The sequence below is a fragment of the Lepidochelys olivacea genome, assembly GCF_965140295.1.
Source record: "Lepidochelys olivacea isolate rLepOli2 genome assembly, chromosome: 10".
Lineage (NCBI taxonomy): Eukaryota > Metazoa > Chordata > Testudines > Cheloniidae > Lepidochelys > Lepidochelys olivacea.
In genome coordinates, this window is record NC_140420.1 from 797,773 (window position 1) to 813,560 (window position 15,788).

The 15,788-nt window shown below is 49.1% G+C and overlaps 1 long non-coding RNA gene across 2 annotated transcripts in view; it reads left to right on the plus strand.

Annotated features, from left to right (window-relative positions):
• The window catches only part of LOC311527421, a 43,977-nt gene that overhangs the window by 18,666 nt on the left and 9,523 nt on the right, over nucleotides 1-15,788 (plus strand). The gene's annotated exons all lie outside the window — the stretch shown is intronic.

The window sequence follows — 15,788 nt, forward strand, 5'->3', positions numbered from 1 at the left end:
GAGTTTGGCGTTGGTAATGCTGTGTGCATGCCCTGCTGAAAGGTGGATGTGAATTCTGTCGCCAGTGGCTCTGCTCAGTTGGTCTTCAATGCTGTAACAGATGGGATGACGGAACCAGGGCGTGGCCTCATGTAGCCACCCTCTCCTTTCCTTCATAGAGGTACTGGCTGCTAGTGTCCAGATGGGGCTTTTCATGCTGGGACCTCTTGTCCAAGCAGGCCACACCTTTGTGCTAATGATGATGGTAGCTGCAGTCTTACCATTGTATGCCAACAGGATGCAGCCGCAGGTGAGCAGCGTAAGCCGCCGCTGATGGCACAGGGCAGCCATCGCTCCTGGACCAGAGGATATTGTCTGTTGAGCTATTTTAACTCAGCAACCCTGCTGATGTGCATCACCCCCACTTTGATAACTGTGTGGGACTCTTTGGAGGGCTCACTCTGAGTTGAGAGCACACGAGCAGCTCCTGGAACACAGGAACAAATGGCTGGAAGGAAAATGCCTTTCATCATTCAAGATAAAGAACCTGACAAACCTTTGGAGACTTCGCTTCATTCAGGAATTAAATTACAAGAGTCAGCTGGTGTCAAATAAGTTTCATTTAATAGGTCACTCACTTAAATAAAGTTTCTGTGGAAATCAATAGCTTCTCCTGCAGCGGGCAGTGCAAGACAGTGCAACCAGCACTTTGCACAAACGGTTTCATTTCACTAAAAAGAGACAACCCCCCACCCCAGCCACCTCTGCTTGGTTTGTGCTGCCTTAGTGCAAGGTTCACAACTGACCAAAAGCTGGGTCATTTTTCTTTTCCTCGTCACAGTGAGCAAGTGACAAGCTGGAGGCACTTTGATAGAGAATTGCTCCAGATAAGGGCAACCAGGCAAACCGGCAGGAAAGATGTGCTGTGGGTTTGGGATTGGATAGGAATGGCATGGAAGCTATGCGTTTTGTTAATAGCTGAAGGAAATGAGGATAAGTCATGGAGGCATTTCTCAATGTTGAAGTCTGTAGGGCAAAGCCCCCATCATACCCCTTAGCAGCACACAACACTCCATGCACTCAGATCCTTGTGTGTTACAAAGCCCGTCCACTGACGACTGCAAAGCGGGTAATGCCTCTGCCAGGGCTGCAGCCACGAGTGCAAACTCCAGTACCGTAGGGAAATGCAGCATTGCTGTTAGGTATGTTTGGTTTGTCTGTTAGTATCCTATGAAGAACTGAGGGGACTATGGCAGCTTTCGGAGCTATTCCCCAGGTGCACTGTGTGCAGAAGATGAGAGCTGTTACTACTCCTACAATAGTAAAATAATTGTTTCTGAAAACTGCTGTTTCCTCCACTGTGCTTATGCAACTGCTGAGGTTGACATGCCACCTCCAGTCCCATTTGTCTTGTTGCATGGCATGACCAGTGCAACCCCAGCTGACACTCTCACGGGGCTTTACACAAATGACCTCACTTGGCGGCTCTCACACACCTACTGAAATTAGCAGCAATAGGCACAAACGCCCTTAACTTCCTCCGCAGGAAAGAGGGCTTAGCTGGAGTAGGATGCAGCAGATGTCAAGTTTTCCAAGCAAACAGTTTCTCGCTGGCTGAGTGAAAAGAGCAGTTATTTCTCTGAGCCTGCTTCTCACCTCAGGCATCGCCTGAGACACAGGGAAAGAATTACCAAAGGAGGTCTAAAAATCAAAGGGGTTTTGGCAAGGCTGAGAAGTACATTTGATAAAGGGGAATTCCCCTTTCCCTTCCATGCTCAGTCACCTCTGCAGACCCCAGACACTCCATCTCCTGACAGAGTCTCTGCTGACATTTGCAGGTTGTTCGTGAAGATTTTTTGGCTGGCTGTTAACTATGACAAACACAGGTTCAGACAGATACACACAGGTGCAATTCCCAATGAAATAGGAGTGCATAATAAAAGTATAAGCTGTCATTTCCTTGAGCATTCAGAGATGGCTGACAAAATGATTAGAAGCCTGGAAACACTTCTGTGTGAAGAGAGATTGAAAAGATTGGGACTGTTTAGTGCAGAGAGGAGATGACTGGGAAGGGACATAACAGAAGTATATACAATAATGAATGTGCAGAGATGGTAAATGGGGCACTACATTCCCTCTCATAGCACAAGAGGAAAGGGATATTCAATGAAATTGAAAGGCAACACATTTAAAACTGATAAAGAGAAATCCCTTTTTTACTGAGTGCCAAATTAACCTGCAGAACTCACTGCCACAAGATATCCCTGGGGTTAACAGGTTGGCATGGTTACAAAGAGGATTAGACATTTATTTGTGTAGTGAGCACATTCAGAATTATATAAGATGAGAAAACTCTCCTGCTTCAGGCTGTAAGCCAGCCTCAGTGACAGGTCCCCAGACTGGAAGCACCTCCACCTTGGGCAGATTATTCCGTAATAGACAAGGAGAGGGTTTCTTGCAATGGTGCTGGCCAGCATTGGAGAGGGGATGATCTGCTATGGCAGTTCCCGTGTTCCTGAAACACCGTGTGGGCAACTGTACATGATTAGCTGGTCAGTTTGTGTCCGATCAGGGAAGGACACTAATGGCTCCTGGCTCTGCTCGCTTGACAGCGAGTGGGGGAGCCGCCTGTGAGCCTGGGGGAGCTAGGATGTAGACTTGCCGTGGTCAGGATTTTCCTGGATCTTATGGGTCTGACAGCGCAGAAAGGTAGAAATCTGGGGCCAGCTGCTGTAGTGTAACAGGCCTGATGGCAGTTCCCTGCCCTCTGCCAAGGATGCAGAATCAGGAGCTATTTAAAACTGCCCAAGCTTTTCATGGGTTCTTTCATTCAGACACAAACTGACCATCTACCCTTGCACAACTCCCTGAGATTCCATTGTACACAAGGAAATAAAAATAATAGTTTAAACCATTTCAAATATGGCAGTAAATCCCTAACAACGCTAACCTTTTCCAAGGTATTAAACACATCCCTGGTGAATTCTCAAAGTTGCTGTTAGTAAGAAGCTTGAAATACCCTCTCTTTGAACTTCATGTTCCTAAAGTAACTAACAAGCCGCACTGAGCATTGAGTTTATTAGCTTTCTGACTAGCGCCCAGTTGTCTCCTTGTCCTGATCTGACCCATCAAACATTAGCACTTTTTGGCATTATGAAGGCAACAGTTCATGCACAAAATCACAAACTTAAGATGGAAACCGCCCCAGCAGAGCGAGTAAAGTGCATGGTGATGTCTAGGTTGAACCACGAAACTACTGACAGCTATGGACAGCTTGGTATCAGCTAAGAATCTACTGAATAAAGGCTACTTATTACTCTTTGGAAGGATCCTAGGGCATGATGGCTGCTTGCTTGGAGTGTTTGGCGGAAAGCTGCAATGCAATGTTTTTAGACCCAGGGTATCAATCTCACTCAGCAGAGGGGGTCCGACAACATTTTTAATTATGGTCCATTGGCCTGGCCAGGTCATGGGAGATAGAGCCATCCACTCCACTTGATCCACAGTGGATTTTCCCAGAAACTGGGAGTTTGCACTAAGGTGAGGGTAAAGTGTGTCCCTTATGCAGTAACTAAACTTTCAGTATAGTTACTGCTCCACTCAGCAAAACTTGGTGGGTCTGATACCAAGTATTTTCAGGATCGGCACTGTTTCACCCAGCATACAGTCCTTACTATTAGTACACATACTCGCTGCTTTAAAAGAGCCCATTTCCCAAAACTGCAAACAGTCATGAGCAAAACTGAGTGAAAGGAGAAATGTAAACATACAAAATGTGAATGATAATCGGGAGTTGTTTAAGAGTACTCTAATTGAGGGCCCAAATAACCACAATTCCACAATAATGAAAGACGGCTACTTCTGTTAAAAAACCTTCATTAAGAGTGAAGTAAAAGCAGCAGTACAATTAGATAGATATAGATATAGATAGATAGATATACACACATGGAAACATGGGGAAGTTGATAATTAAGTACTGACTGGCAGGAAATGCAGAAAATTGACAAAGACACCTACGGGTACCATTACAGATTTGTAGCCAGTAGTGTTAAGCATAACATGAAGGAATTATTTAAATATATGAGGAACAAATGAAATCCTAGAAATTGTGTAGATCCAATGCTAGATCCAGATTGTCAGTCATGATGCAGAAAAAGGCAGAATTATTCAATAAATGTCTGTTCCATATTTGGAAAGAAATGGAGTGATGTACTCATATCATACAGTGATAAGGGAATACTTTCTGTTCCATCAGTAAATTACAGAGAATGTTAAACAGAAATTGTTAAAATAAAACATTTTTATTATGAGGATAAATAAATTTTCCATATGGGGAGAGATTAATAAGACTGGAACTTTTCAGACTGGAAAAAAGAAGACTAAGGGGGGATATGATAGAGGTCTATAAAATCATGACGGGTGTGGAGAAAGTAAATAAGGAAGTGTTATTTACTCCTTCTCATAACACAAGAACTAGGGGTCACCAAATGAAATTAACAGGCAGCAGGTTTAAAACAAACAAAAGGAAGTATTTCTTCACACAACGCACAGTCAACCTGTGGAACTCTTTGCCAGAGGATGTTGTGAAGGCCAAGACTATAACAGGGTTCAAAAAAGAACTAGATAAATTCATGGAGGATAGGTCCATCAATGGCTATTAGCCAGGATGGGCAGGGATGGTGTCCCTAGCCTCTGTTTGCCAGAAGCTGGGAATGGGCGACAGGGGATGATTACCTGTTCTGGTCATTGCCTCTGGGGCACTTGGCATTGGCCACTGTTGTAAGACAGGATACTGGGCTAGATGGACCTTTGGTTTGACCTGGTAAGGCCGTTCTTATGTTCTTAGGAACCAGGCCAGCTGGGAGATATAAAGGCAGTCTGAGTTCAGGCAGGATAGAGAGATGTCGGTGGGTGTGTAGGAGGGTTGAGAGACAGAGACTCTTGCAGTTCCTGGGTACAGAGCCCAGGGAGTGCAAGCCTACAGGGAGAAGGAGCCAACTGGGAAAGCCTCAGCAGGGTTAGGACTGTGAGCCCTGCACAAAGGTTTGGAAGATTTATGCATTTAACTTGATTTGAAGGAGCGGGAGGGAGAGGGTGTGTGGGAGGGTTCTTGTGCAAACACTCACAAGATAAAGATTAAGCAGGGAAGAAAAGACAGTGAGGAGGCATCTGAAGCCAGCTGGGCTGAGCGCCTGCTCTAGTTGCCTTATCCGGTGTCTGCTCTGAAACTTACTGCACAAGTGGGTGAATCAGGTATGCGACAGGAGCACCGCACAGTGTAAAATACCCTTGTCTCTGTAAATAGCTGAGCTGAAGTCACCATTGAGAAGGCAGCGCCACTAAGTACTCATATTTAGCTCTGTCAGAAGTGTCTGAGAAGGCCACATTGCCATAGGACCCTGGGAAAGACTCACAGGATGTACCGCTTTCTGCCAGCACTGACCAAGCAACTTTCTTAGCGCAGGACAAACAGTCCTCTTCATAAAAAGAACAGGAGGACTTGTGGCACCTTAGAGGCTCGCCAATTTATCTGAGCATAAGCTTTCGTGAGCTACAGCTCACTTCATCGGCTACAGCTGTAGCTCACGAAAGCTTATGCTCTAATAAATTTGTTAGTCTCCAAGGTGCCACAAGTCCTCCTTTTCTTTTTGCAGATACAGACTAACATGGCTGCTACTTTGAGTCCTCTTCAAGTTGCTCAGCCTCTGTCTCTGCTTCACTGCATCCCCGCCTGCCTGCCTGCATGCTACAGATTTAAAGGGACAGTACTCTCCTCCTCCTCCATCTCCTAAGAGTAATTTCCCTGTCTGTCTTATTACCTATAAGTCACATTCTTACACTCTTTTTTTCTTACAATCCTGCAGTGCTGGGCTCCGTTACCTGTTCATAATGTGCAGGGAGATCAGCAGCAACAGCGATGTAGCCGGTATAGGCAGATTAATTTCTAGGCCACTTCAGGTGCCATTAAAAGCCATTTAGTTCTAAGAAAGGACAAGTTCACATTCTATCTAACATCCCGAATACTTGTAATTTGTATGTGAAGCAATATTGATTCCTAGAGCTCTGCTGACTATAACACAAATGGACAGCAACTGGTAGGAAGAACTTCCTAACATCCCTGTCTCGTGCACCCTGAAGATACTGAGTGATTTGTACATTCCCAGCAGCTGCAGTCTGGTGATAATAAAGACTTATGTTATCTGCACAGTATCAAATACATCCTGGCTGCAATTTTCTTTAGCAGGAGCTGGGCAGAGAAGGAGCTTTGTATGTTTGGCTCTTTCTAGTTTCTATTCTTCTGTAAACGGTAACCCCCAAGTGCCCAGGTCCTTTTCAGACTGTCGCTGGATAACACGCTGGAATTCCCATGTTTGTTACAAAACAGACACTAGCTGTTCCCTCTCTTCTGTTGGGGTGTTTTGTGTCTGTGTTGTGGACGCAGTTATTGCTCAGTGAGGGAGGTACCCTGAACTCCAGACAATTCATGCAGACTTGCCTCAGTGGCCCGGATTTTGCTTTAGAAAATGGGCTTCTGTATAAATCCCTCCCTCTGATACCTGCACTGCCTCGTTCCTTGTTTCATTTAGACACATCTTGGGTGACAAGTGGGAGGTAAATGCACAAATGCTGCTAACAAATGATGAGATTTGTGCTTAGGCCTCCTATACAACACTTAGCAAATACACCTCCTGAGTCACTGTCTCGTCTTCCTGAAATAGTCACGCTCCCAACGTGGGTGTCGTGCTGGGAGAGCACCCCCTTTCAGCTGTGTTAATAGGCTCAGAGCATATTCCACCGTGGCATGCTCCCTGGAGTGTGTTTTTGGTGTGTACAGTGATCCTAGGTCAGTATTAGGACACACAGAAAACAAAGGGGTCTATGTTTCTTTGTAAAGTGCACACATGCCATTAGACAAAGTGCCAGAAAGAAAGTGGCAATTGCATTGCAATCAAACATAGAATGGCCCCTTGTGTGCAGCCTCTCTTGCATCTTGAGAAGAAAGCACCCCACTTTCCTGCTCCTAGCTCTCCATTGTCCACCCATTCTTCCCAATGCGCCCGTCACCTCAGCAACCGCTCTAGCCTTTCTCCTGCCTCCGCAGCTCCGTGATCCCCTCCCTTGCCCTTTCCCTTTTCTGAGGCTTTCAGACTTTACACTAGATAGGAAAGGAGTTGGAAAATCTCCCTGCTCCATCTGTAAATCTAAGCAGTGGCAGCGTCTTGGCCTGTAAGCTCGTCTCAGAGCCTCTGGAGATGCTCTCAGCAGCTGTGCCAAGCCAACAGCTCTTGGGGAGGAGGGGCTGCTGGTTTTCCAAAGGGACGAGGAGGCCACTCAGCACAGCAACTGTTGGCAGCTCAGCGGCTGGAAAGGCACTTCGGCTCTGCCGAGACCATTCTCTCCTGTGTCCTTGGCTGTGCTGGAAGCATCTGCTTGCATTGGATGGAGTTGCAACATCACTTCCTTTGAAAGGCTTCAGGACTCGCCTCGGCTGCCAGCCCCAGCCCCAGTTTGCTTTGGTTAGACGCTCAAATCCATAGTGATTTTTTTTAAACAGAACAAGATTCCTCCCTCTTGTGGAGAGAGAAAGCAGCCGGTGCCCTGGAATGACTGAGCTTTAGAACAAGAGGCTCTGGTGGCTGATGAACGTATCCCTAGCAGCGGGCTGCTGTGACCCTGAGTTGCTCATGCCTCATTCTGCATGGCAGGAACGTTTGCTGACTGTATGAACAGAAAGAGGGGGTCACCTGGAACTCCCTCCCTGTCCTTGCTCATGAAGCAACCTCCCTTCCAACCTCTCCCCCCAGCCCTTAAGACAGCGAGGCACCGAGTACCTCAAGTTCTATTTCCGCTACTGGCAGCATGAAGTTCGACCTCTAGCCTGGGTCTGATGGCTGCTTCCTGTTTCTCTGTGTGTGCTGTCCGTACCTACCAGCCCTGTCCAGGCTGCTGTGTGGATTGGCCTCATTTTACTAGTAGGGCCCTGGCATGGCATTTGGTGCCCTCTGATGTGGAATTTAGATTATTTCATTGGCTACGCGGGTGGCAATCCAGACAGGAGCGTGTGGGTGGGGCAGGGTCTGTCACCACGCGGGCGCTGATGGAGCAGGGAGTGTCTGTGTGTATGTGTGTTGGGGGGAGACTCTGACCTGGCAGGCTGTAGGCTAGCAGGGAGTGTGTGTGTGGGGGGGGGGTGGGGAGGTGGCTCTGGCCTTGGGGTTGTGGAGGGAGCAGGGAGCATGTGAATGGGGCAGGGTCTGTCACCACGAGGGCGCTGATGGAGCAGGGAGTGTCTGTGTGTGTGTGTGTTGGGGGGAGACTCTGACCTGGCAGGCTGTAGGCTAGCAGGGAGTGTGTGTGTGTGGGGGGGGTGGGGAGGTGGCTCTGGCCTTGGGGTTGTGGAGGGAGCAGGGAGCATGTGAATGGGGCAGGGTCTGTCACCACGAGGGCGCTGATGGAGCAGGGAGTGTCTGTGTGTGTGTGTGTTGGGGGGAGACTCTGACCTGGCAGGCTGTAGGCTAGCAGGGAGTGTGTGTGTGTGGGGGGGGTGGGGAGGTGGCTCTGGCCTTGGGGTTGTGGAGGGAGCAGGGAGCATGTGAATGGGGCAGGGTCTGTCACCATGAGGGCGCTGATGGAGCAGGAGTGTGTGAGGGGGGGGGTGTTGGAGTAGGACAGAAGGGGGTACCTCCCCCTCCTCTTCCACCCAGAGAGGTGGTTTGCAGTGTTCCCTGATCAGAGGAAAGACCAGGACAAGCTGTTTGTAAATGGGAACATTTAACATTCCTGCTTCTCCCAGGCTGCAGCCGAGTGGATACTGCACATCACCGCTGTCAGCCTCTGGACGTGGCGGGTTTTAATTCATTTACATTTGTGTCCCCTGTGTCCTGTGTGCTGGTGCCACCTTGTAAAACTCACCTAGCTCCTGAGGTGCCTCCAGCCAGTTCCTGTCCCCAGTATCATCCAGCCCCTCCCAATCCACGGGCGGAGCGGTCTGCCGCCAGTTTGACGCTTTCCCTAGTGAGTCCAAGGGCTGGTGTGTTTGGTCAGGACGGCTGTGTGTTCCTAGTGTGGAGATGAAGCCGGTGTCTCAGAAGGCGCATGGGCTGTGCTCACGTTCTCACACCTCCAGCCACGGGATCTGAGTGTGTGCTGGCTGGGGAGGAAGGGAGCTGCGGCTGCGCAGGGACACTGTAATTAAACATCCTGCAGCCCGAGGAGCTGGCACTGGCCAGCTGAGCGTGTCTAATTGCAGTGACGATGTAGCCTCTGGGGCTGTTTGTGTGAAGTTTGAGCACAAGATTTATTAAAACCAGAGGCAGTGGTAATAAAAAAAAAAGCAACTATTTGAGTAATGCTCCTGGGACAAATGCTCTGCAAAACCCAGGGAGGCGAGCAACCCTTAGCTTAGCTACAGAGACAGGAAAACCTTGTCTCCAGAAATCATGTTCTGGCCTGACAGCCCAGAGTAGTCTCCTCCAATGCCTCACCCACCCTGCTTAGCAAGTCCCAGGAGTTAGAGTTCATTGTTGTGTCCCCTCATCTCCCTTGGGGTTTCTTGCACTTTCACCATCGCTAAGTCCAGCATTGCAAAAGGCCTCTTTGCTCTCCACTTCCTTAGACCCCTCCCCAGGCAGGGCGATTCCCTCAGTTTTGGCTGGAGAGGTTAGCTGATGCCCTTATGCTTGACCTATCCAGTTTCTGTCTTAGCTGGTCAAAGAAGTAGCATGGATCTGCCTCTTTTTAAATCCCTCTTATCAATTTGCCTTGCTCTGAACTATAAACGATTGACTGACCCCAGGCCCTCTCGCACGGCCTGATCCTCTGCTGCCCACCTATCTTTGTAGCTATGGACATTGCTAAGCTGGGTCCTCAGCTATCTGCAGCTGTTACACTAGAATAGACTTGGGCTGCTGCCTGGGGGGACAGAGCACATCTGCAGCGCTGGGTTTTCAAGGAGAGAGAGTTGCATGTTCTGACATTTTGCACCTTGAGACATGCAGAGAAGGGTGCATTTTCTAAATACTTTCCAGTGCCACTTGGGTGCCGTCTCCTATGCCTGGGACTCTCCTAGAAGTCAGGACTTGCTCCTGTAGCTCCTCAGTTGGCCTTGGAGACAGGCCACCATGACACCTGTGTCACTGTGCCCACGCTGGGCTGGTGTTTTGAAAATTGCCCTCTGCCAGCCTGGTGGAGAAGCCCAGGGTTCAGTAGTAATGCATATCCTTGGACGACTCCAGAGGCAGCATAGAGGAGCCCGTTTTATAGAACATCTTCCAAGGGTAAATAAGACTTCCTGGGGACCCCAGCTCCCCCTTTGAAGAGCAGAGTTAACCGTGATATAATTTAAAGGGCAATCTCTAACCCAATTTAATTTATGACATGTCTTCTGGCTGTATTGTTGGTTTTGCCCAGCTATGGGGAACCCATATATTTCCATATGATTATACACAGACACACTGGCAGCGCATCCTACAGCCAATTCTTCCCACTGTCCACAGCCCCCGCTCTCAAGACAGAGGGCTGCACATTTCACATGCAGCTGCAGTGCATACACATCCTTTAAGCATCGCTTAGAAAGAGATGTGGATCAATTTTTTTTTCAGAAAATGACATTTTGAAGTAGGTTAAATCTACCACTTTTCCACATTTTCTCAGAGAGATTTCATCTGGCTGGCATACGTGCTTTCCATGGGAAATTATTTATGAACTGCTGAGTCCCTGATCTACTCTTCTTGATGTGACAATAGTAGATCCAGAGGAATGACCAAGGTTAGCTTTATAGTCGCACTTCAGATATGCCACCAAAGAAGTTATTCAGTGCCTCTTGCTGGTAGTGCCCAAACCAAAGGCCAGTTTATCTCAGCAAAATCCTTCAGGTGAACATCAAGAGGCTAGACACATATTCTGTCCCAGTCCCAGAAGAAAGCTCTACACTTCCCTGTCTGTCATACCTTAAACTGAGGACAGCCTTCAGGAAGACAAAGGAGATACAAAGGAAACATATAAAGCCCCTTCTACTTTAGTTACAGCATCCTATTAAATTATTCCCAGCCAGCCACACCTCAGTAGAGGTGAGAGTCAGCAGAGCTTATGGACCCAATAGGAATGGGATGGGCCACGCTCTTTGAATCAGAATGGACACACAGAGTTGGTGCAGTCTCACCCCAGCAGGTGATTCAAGATGTGGCCATTTCCTCAGCATCCTGTGGGTGCAGGTCCCTTGCTAGGAGTACCAGGGTGTATCTCACTTAATCACTTCCCTGCCATGGCAGAGGCCTTGTGCACTGGTGATCTAAGCTGCTTCTGTTATCTGTCTGTGGCACATGATAGCCCAGTCTCCGGTGGGCTGTCTAGCTTGTGCTAATCCCAGTTGCTGTGTTTAGTGTGCAGGTGCTGATGGTCTGTGATATACAGGCGGTTGGACTGGGTGATCCGGTGGTCCCTGCTGGCCTTTGACTCTATGATTTTGGACCCCTGGCCCTTTTTGCACTGGGAATGTAATGCCGTATCTCAGCTCCCTACACACAGCCAGCCAGCTATTCTGGTGCTGGCCTAATTATAACACAGGCTTTATTGCTTGTCAATATTTTAACCTCTCTGACATATTATCCCCTAGGGCAACTGAGCAACATTAATAATCTAGTTGATAATTATCCTCTGCATGACTAAAGTTATCACTAGGGTCCTGTGTAAATCCTACAGCAAAGATGACAGATTTCACTGGCTGGTCATCACCAAAATGGGAAGAGGCACAGATAGTGACAGCTTAATAGGCAAGGTAATAAACCTACAATAAAGTCATTTATAATGTGAGCAATGATTCTCACACTCTATATTTGTTTTCCATGCTAAACAGAAGATAAATGTCACATTAGGAACAAGATCTGAGATTTCTATTAAAAATATTTGGAAAATGTCATTAAATACCAGCAATTTGCAGCTCCAGCAGTGAGATGCTTGGAAGCAAACTGGGGATACTAAAGCTTGCTTCCCTGAGAGGTGGGCAGAGAGGGTGGATGTTTGTACAATTCTTGGCCTGTCCCTATATGGGGCCCAGCCCAGTTCCTCTCTGAAACACTCAGAAATGGTGGGACTGTTACAGCAGTTGGAGCCTGCTACCATATCGTAGGGGCTGCTAGACCAGAGGGGTCTCAAAGTTGGTGGAACTAGGGCTGTAGTTTTCAAACTTTTTTCATTTGTGGACCCCTAAACAATTTCGAATGGAGGTGCGGACCCCTTTGGAAATCGTAGGCATAGTCTGCGGAACCCAGGTTGAAAACCACTGACCTAGGGAATTTCTAGGAGGCTCTAAAATTTCCTACAGGATCCAAACTTTCGTTAAAAAAAAAATAAAGGCCTAGCTCTTGTCACTGCAAAGAAAACATCCCTTATAGAAACAGCAACATCAAAGTGTATTGGATATGTAGCAATGGGCATGGGGCAGTTTACCCCATTCTGACTCTAAAGGCATAAATTCCACTCGCTGGCAATATTGTAAAATTAGTTTCTGTGCAGTGAACACAAGTGTAATGGGCGGTTGCCTGTAACACTGATCTGGCTGTTCGCTATGATGTATCACAGACTTTGAGTTTTTCCGTCTGCAACAGCACAAAGAATTCTGGGGTGTTGGGTCCGGGGGGGTCAGGGGGAGCAGTTTGGGGGTTACCAAAGGGAAAGTGGGTGTCTTGGTCAGTGCAGACAGGCTGAGGCTCCCTGCAGAGGACCAGCTGGATGAGGTGAGGGCAGAGGAGCGGCAGAGGTGCCCTGATGACCAGAGAAGCAATTGACTCATTAATTCTCCTGGGTAGCATCTGGACGGGGTTATGTGGGCACCCGGGAGGGGAAAGGGTGCACATCCCATGCCCTGATAGAGTTGCACAGGGGTAGAGGGCAGGGCAGGATGCAGAATTGAGTGTGGAAGTGCAGCTTGGCTAATGCCCCATTGGGGCTCAGTGGCCCAAGAGGAATGGCCCTGTGCAGAGAAGTCATAGAATCATAGAATATCAGGGTTGGAAGGGACCTCAGGAGATCATCTAGTCCAACCTCCTGCTCAAAGCAGGACCAATCCCCAATTTTTGCCCCAGATCCCTAAATGGCCCCCTCAAGGATTGAACTTACAACCCTTGGTTTAGCAGGCCAATGCTCAAACCACTGAGCTATCCATTAGTCACAGGCTGGGCCAGGAACAGCAGTAACGGGCACCCCAGGTCACACTGCCCTTTCAGATCCTTGAACTGGGCTGCTCAGTGCGGGCCCTCCACTCTACGGCTCCTTTCCCTGTCTCCCTCGAAATGCTACAGACAGACGTTGGCCCTGGAGCTCACTGTTTGCTTGCCTCCTGCGGGGAATGACACGGCTCTGGAGGTCTCACAGGAGCCATTTTCACTTTGCTGATACAGAGTGAAGAACCCAGTTGTTATTGCGCAAGGTTCCTGTGAGGCCACCTCCTGCTGCAGGACACCTGAGGTTGTTCGTGACCCTCCTTCTTCTACTGACTAGCTGGATGCGCCTCCAGGAAAGAGGGGAATTAACACTTGCAGTGCCTGCCAGAACTAGGAAGAACGACTGGTTGCTTTACTCCTGCAGAGGAGAAAGCACAGGGTCTGTAACCAAGGGCAGAGCTCTTCAGGTCCAGTTTCTGGAGGCCACTCTTGTCTGACCACGTGGGCGTGACAGCAGGGCTTTGAACCAGAAGCGTGGCTATGGCTGAACTGTGAAACACCCGGCTACCCACAGAGATCCCTGGGACTCCCCCACCCACTGTATAAGCCACAGAGGGTCTGGCTGCACTGCAGTGTGAGAACTCGAGCGAGCTGACAGTGGGTTTGTCAGCGTAGGGCTTGAGAGTCTGCAGTCAATTGTAACCCCTGGCTTGGAATCGTTGAACCCTGGATCCCAACCTGGGACTCCAGCATCTGCACTGCATTATGTGGGCCTGAGTCCAACCACCCATATCCCAGACTTCCGGCACCCTCCCAAAACGTGGCTGCTCTGACCCGCTGTTTGCTGTGCAGCGTGACCAAATGTGACTGTTCAGAGGACAAAGGAAGTCAGCCTGTGGGATCCTTTTGGCAGACTCCCAGAGCACGAGTCCAGTGGGGCTGTGTCTACACTGCAGAACAATAGGGCTTGAACCCTGGGTCCAGTCCTAGCATTTGACTCAGGCTCAGACCCTCCACCTCCATGGGTTCTGGGACCGGGGGTCTGAGCACAATTTGTGTGTTGATGGAAGGGGGGTTAGGCTTGAGCCTGAGCTGGAACCCTGGGCTTACACTGCAGTGTAAACATCCCCACAGTGTCTTGGCCTCCTCCCCTCCCAGCGGGTAAAGGTACCTTCCTTGGCGGTCAGAAGCCAGGCATGCCAGGCAGGGGGTGCAATACTCAGCCTTCACTGTGCACCCCCGTGCCTACGCTTAAAGCACAGTCTCTGTTCCTACACCACTCTTCTGATAGCACGTGCTCTCTTCTTGGAATTTAGGACCTGGGGATAGCTCTGGGCATGTCCTGCTTTGGAGTGCCGGGTTTCTCTCTGAAGCTCCTGCCCTTGGGGGTGGAATCCTGGAGTTTCTCCGTCTCAGGCTGTCTCTGGGCATGTCTACACTGCGGGCGCTAAGCAGCAGTACGGGAGCCAGGCTGCTGTAGTGTCGCGGTGCGGATGCTTCCGACAGCGACGGAAGGGATAAGTGTAGACGAGGGCTCAGTGCCACAGAGGTAGTTTCTATGTACCAGCTGGCCTGGCCAGAGCCTGGCCTGACAAGGGGGCATGGGTGGCACTGTGTGTCATGTGTTTAATTACCCTGGTGTATAACACATTCTCAGTGCATCCTTTCACTTGCACTTCTGCTACACGTACACATTGAGTCTGAACCCTGGTGTGTCTAATCTAGTGAGAGCTTTATTGATCCAGTCCTAGCATTTGCTCCTCTGAGCTCCCTACTGCTACACAAAGGGGCAAATGGCTGCTTGTTCTTTAAAACAATATGACTTTTTGTGACGCTCCATGGAGACATTGATACTAAATATTGCAGCACAGCTGGGATATGCGTCCTAGAAAGCAGATTTACTCAAAGAGCGAGGGGTAATTAAGAACTGGAGCAATAGTGAGCCGGCTCCCCCCATCCCCAACCCCAGGGGGATGCAGTGCATTTATCATGTCACTCTTGACATCAGTGATGCAGCTTTTGGGGCGTGAACTATTGAATTACAGTTGCTGGCAAACATTGTTTCAGGCATGTTGAGGAGAACGGTAAACAGCATGCTGGGCGGTGACAAATACACAGCCGCTTCTCACAGCACTGGCCCAGTGAACAGCCCAACAGCCATTGGGGGCTTTCCCTCGGCTGCCCTCCTGGCAGGAGGCATGCGGGGCAGCAGCTCTCTTCTCCTGGCCATGCTGGGCTGAATTAGAGTGAGGGAGTCGGCAGTTTTGTTTAGTTCCAATGCCTCTTCCCCTTAAATGATGATTTTATTGCCCAGCATGATACTAACAATGGCAGATGAACCTAGAGTCTAATGAGGCACCATCTGTGATTCAGGAAACAAGCGAGGCAGGGTCTCTGCCTGGGCTTTGCACATGGTGTGATCTGGGCCATCCCTTCTGGGCTCCCATGGCCTCCGAGGGTGAGCTTGGTGGGGGCTCCAGCCACAGGGTTCCTTGGAGCTGTGATCTTTCTGGTCCCTTTGGAGAATCCTGGTCTTGGCTGCAGGCCCTTGTCATCATGAGACCTGATCAGCGGCTGGTGGTCTCAGGTTCTGCTCATGGTGAGATATAGATGGAGTGGAGAGGTGGTTTGGGCTGCTATGGAGGATGT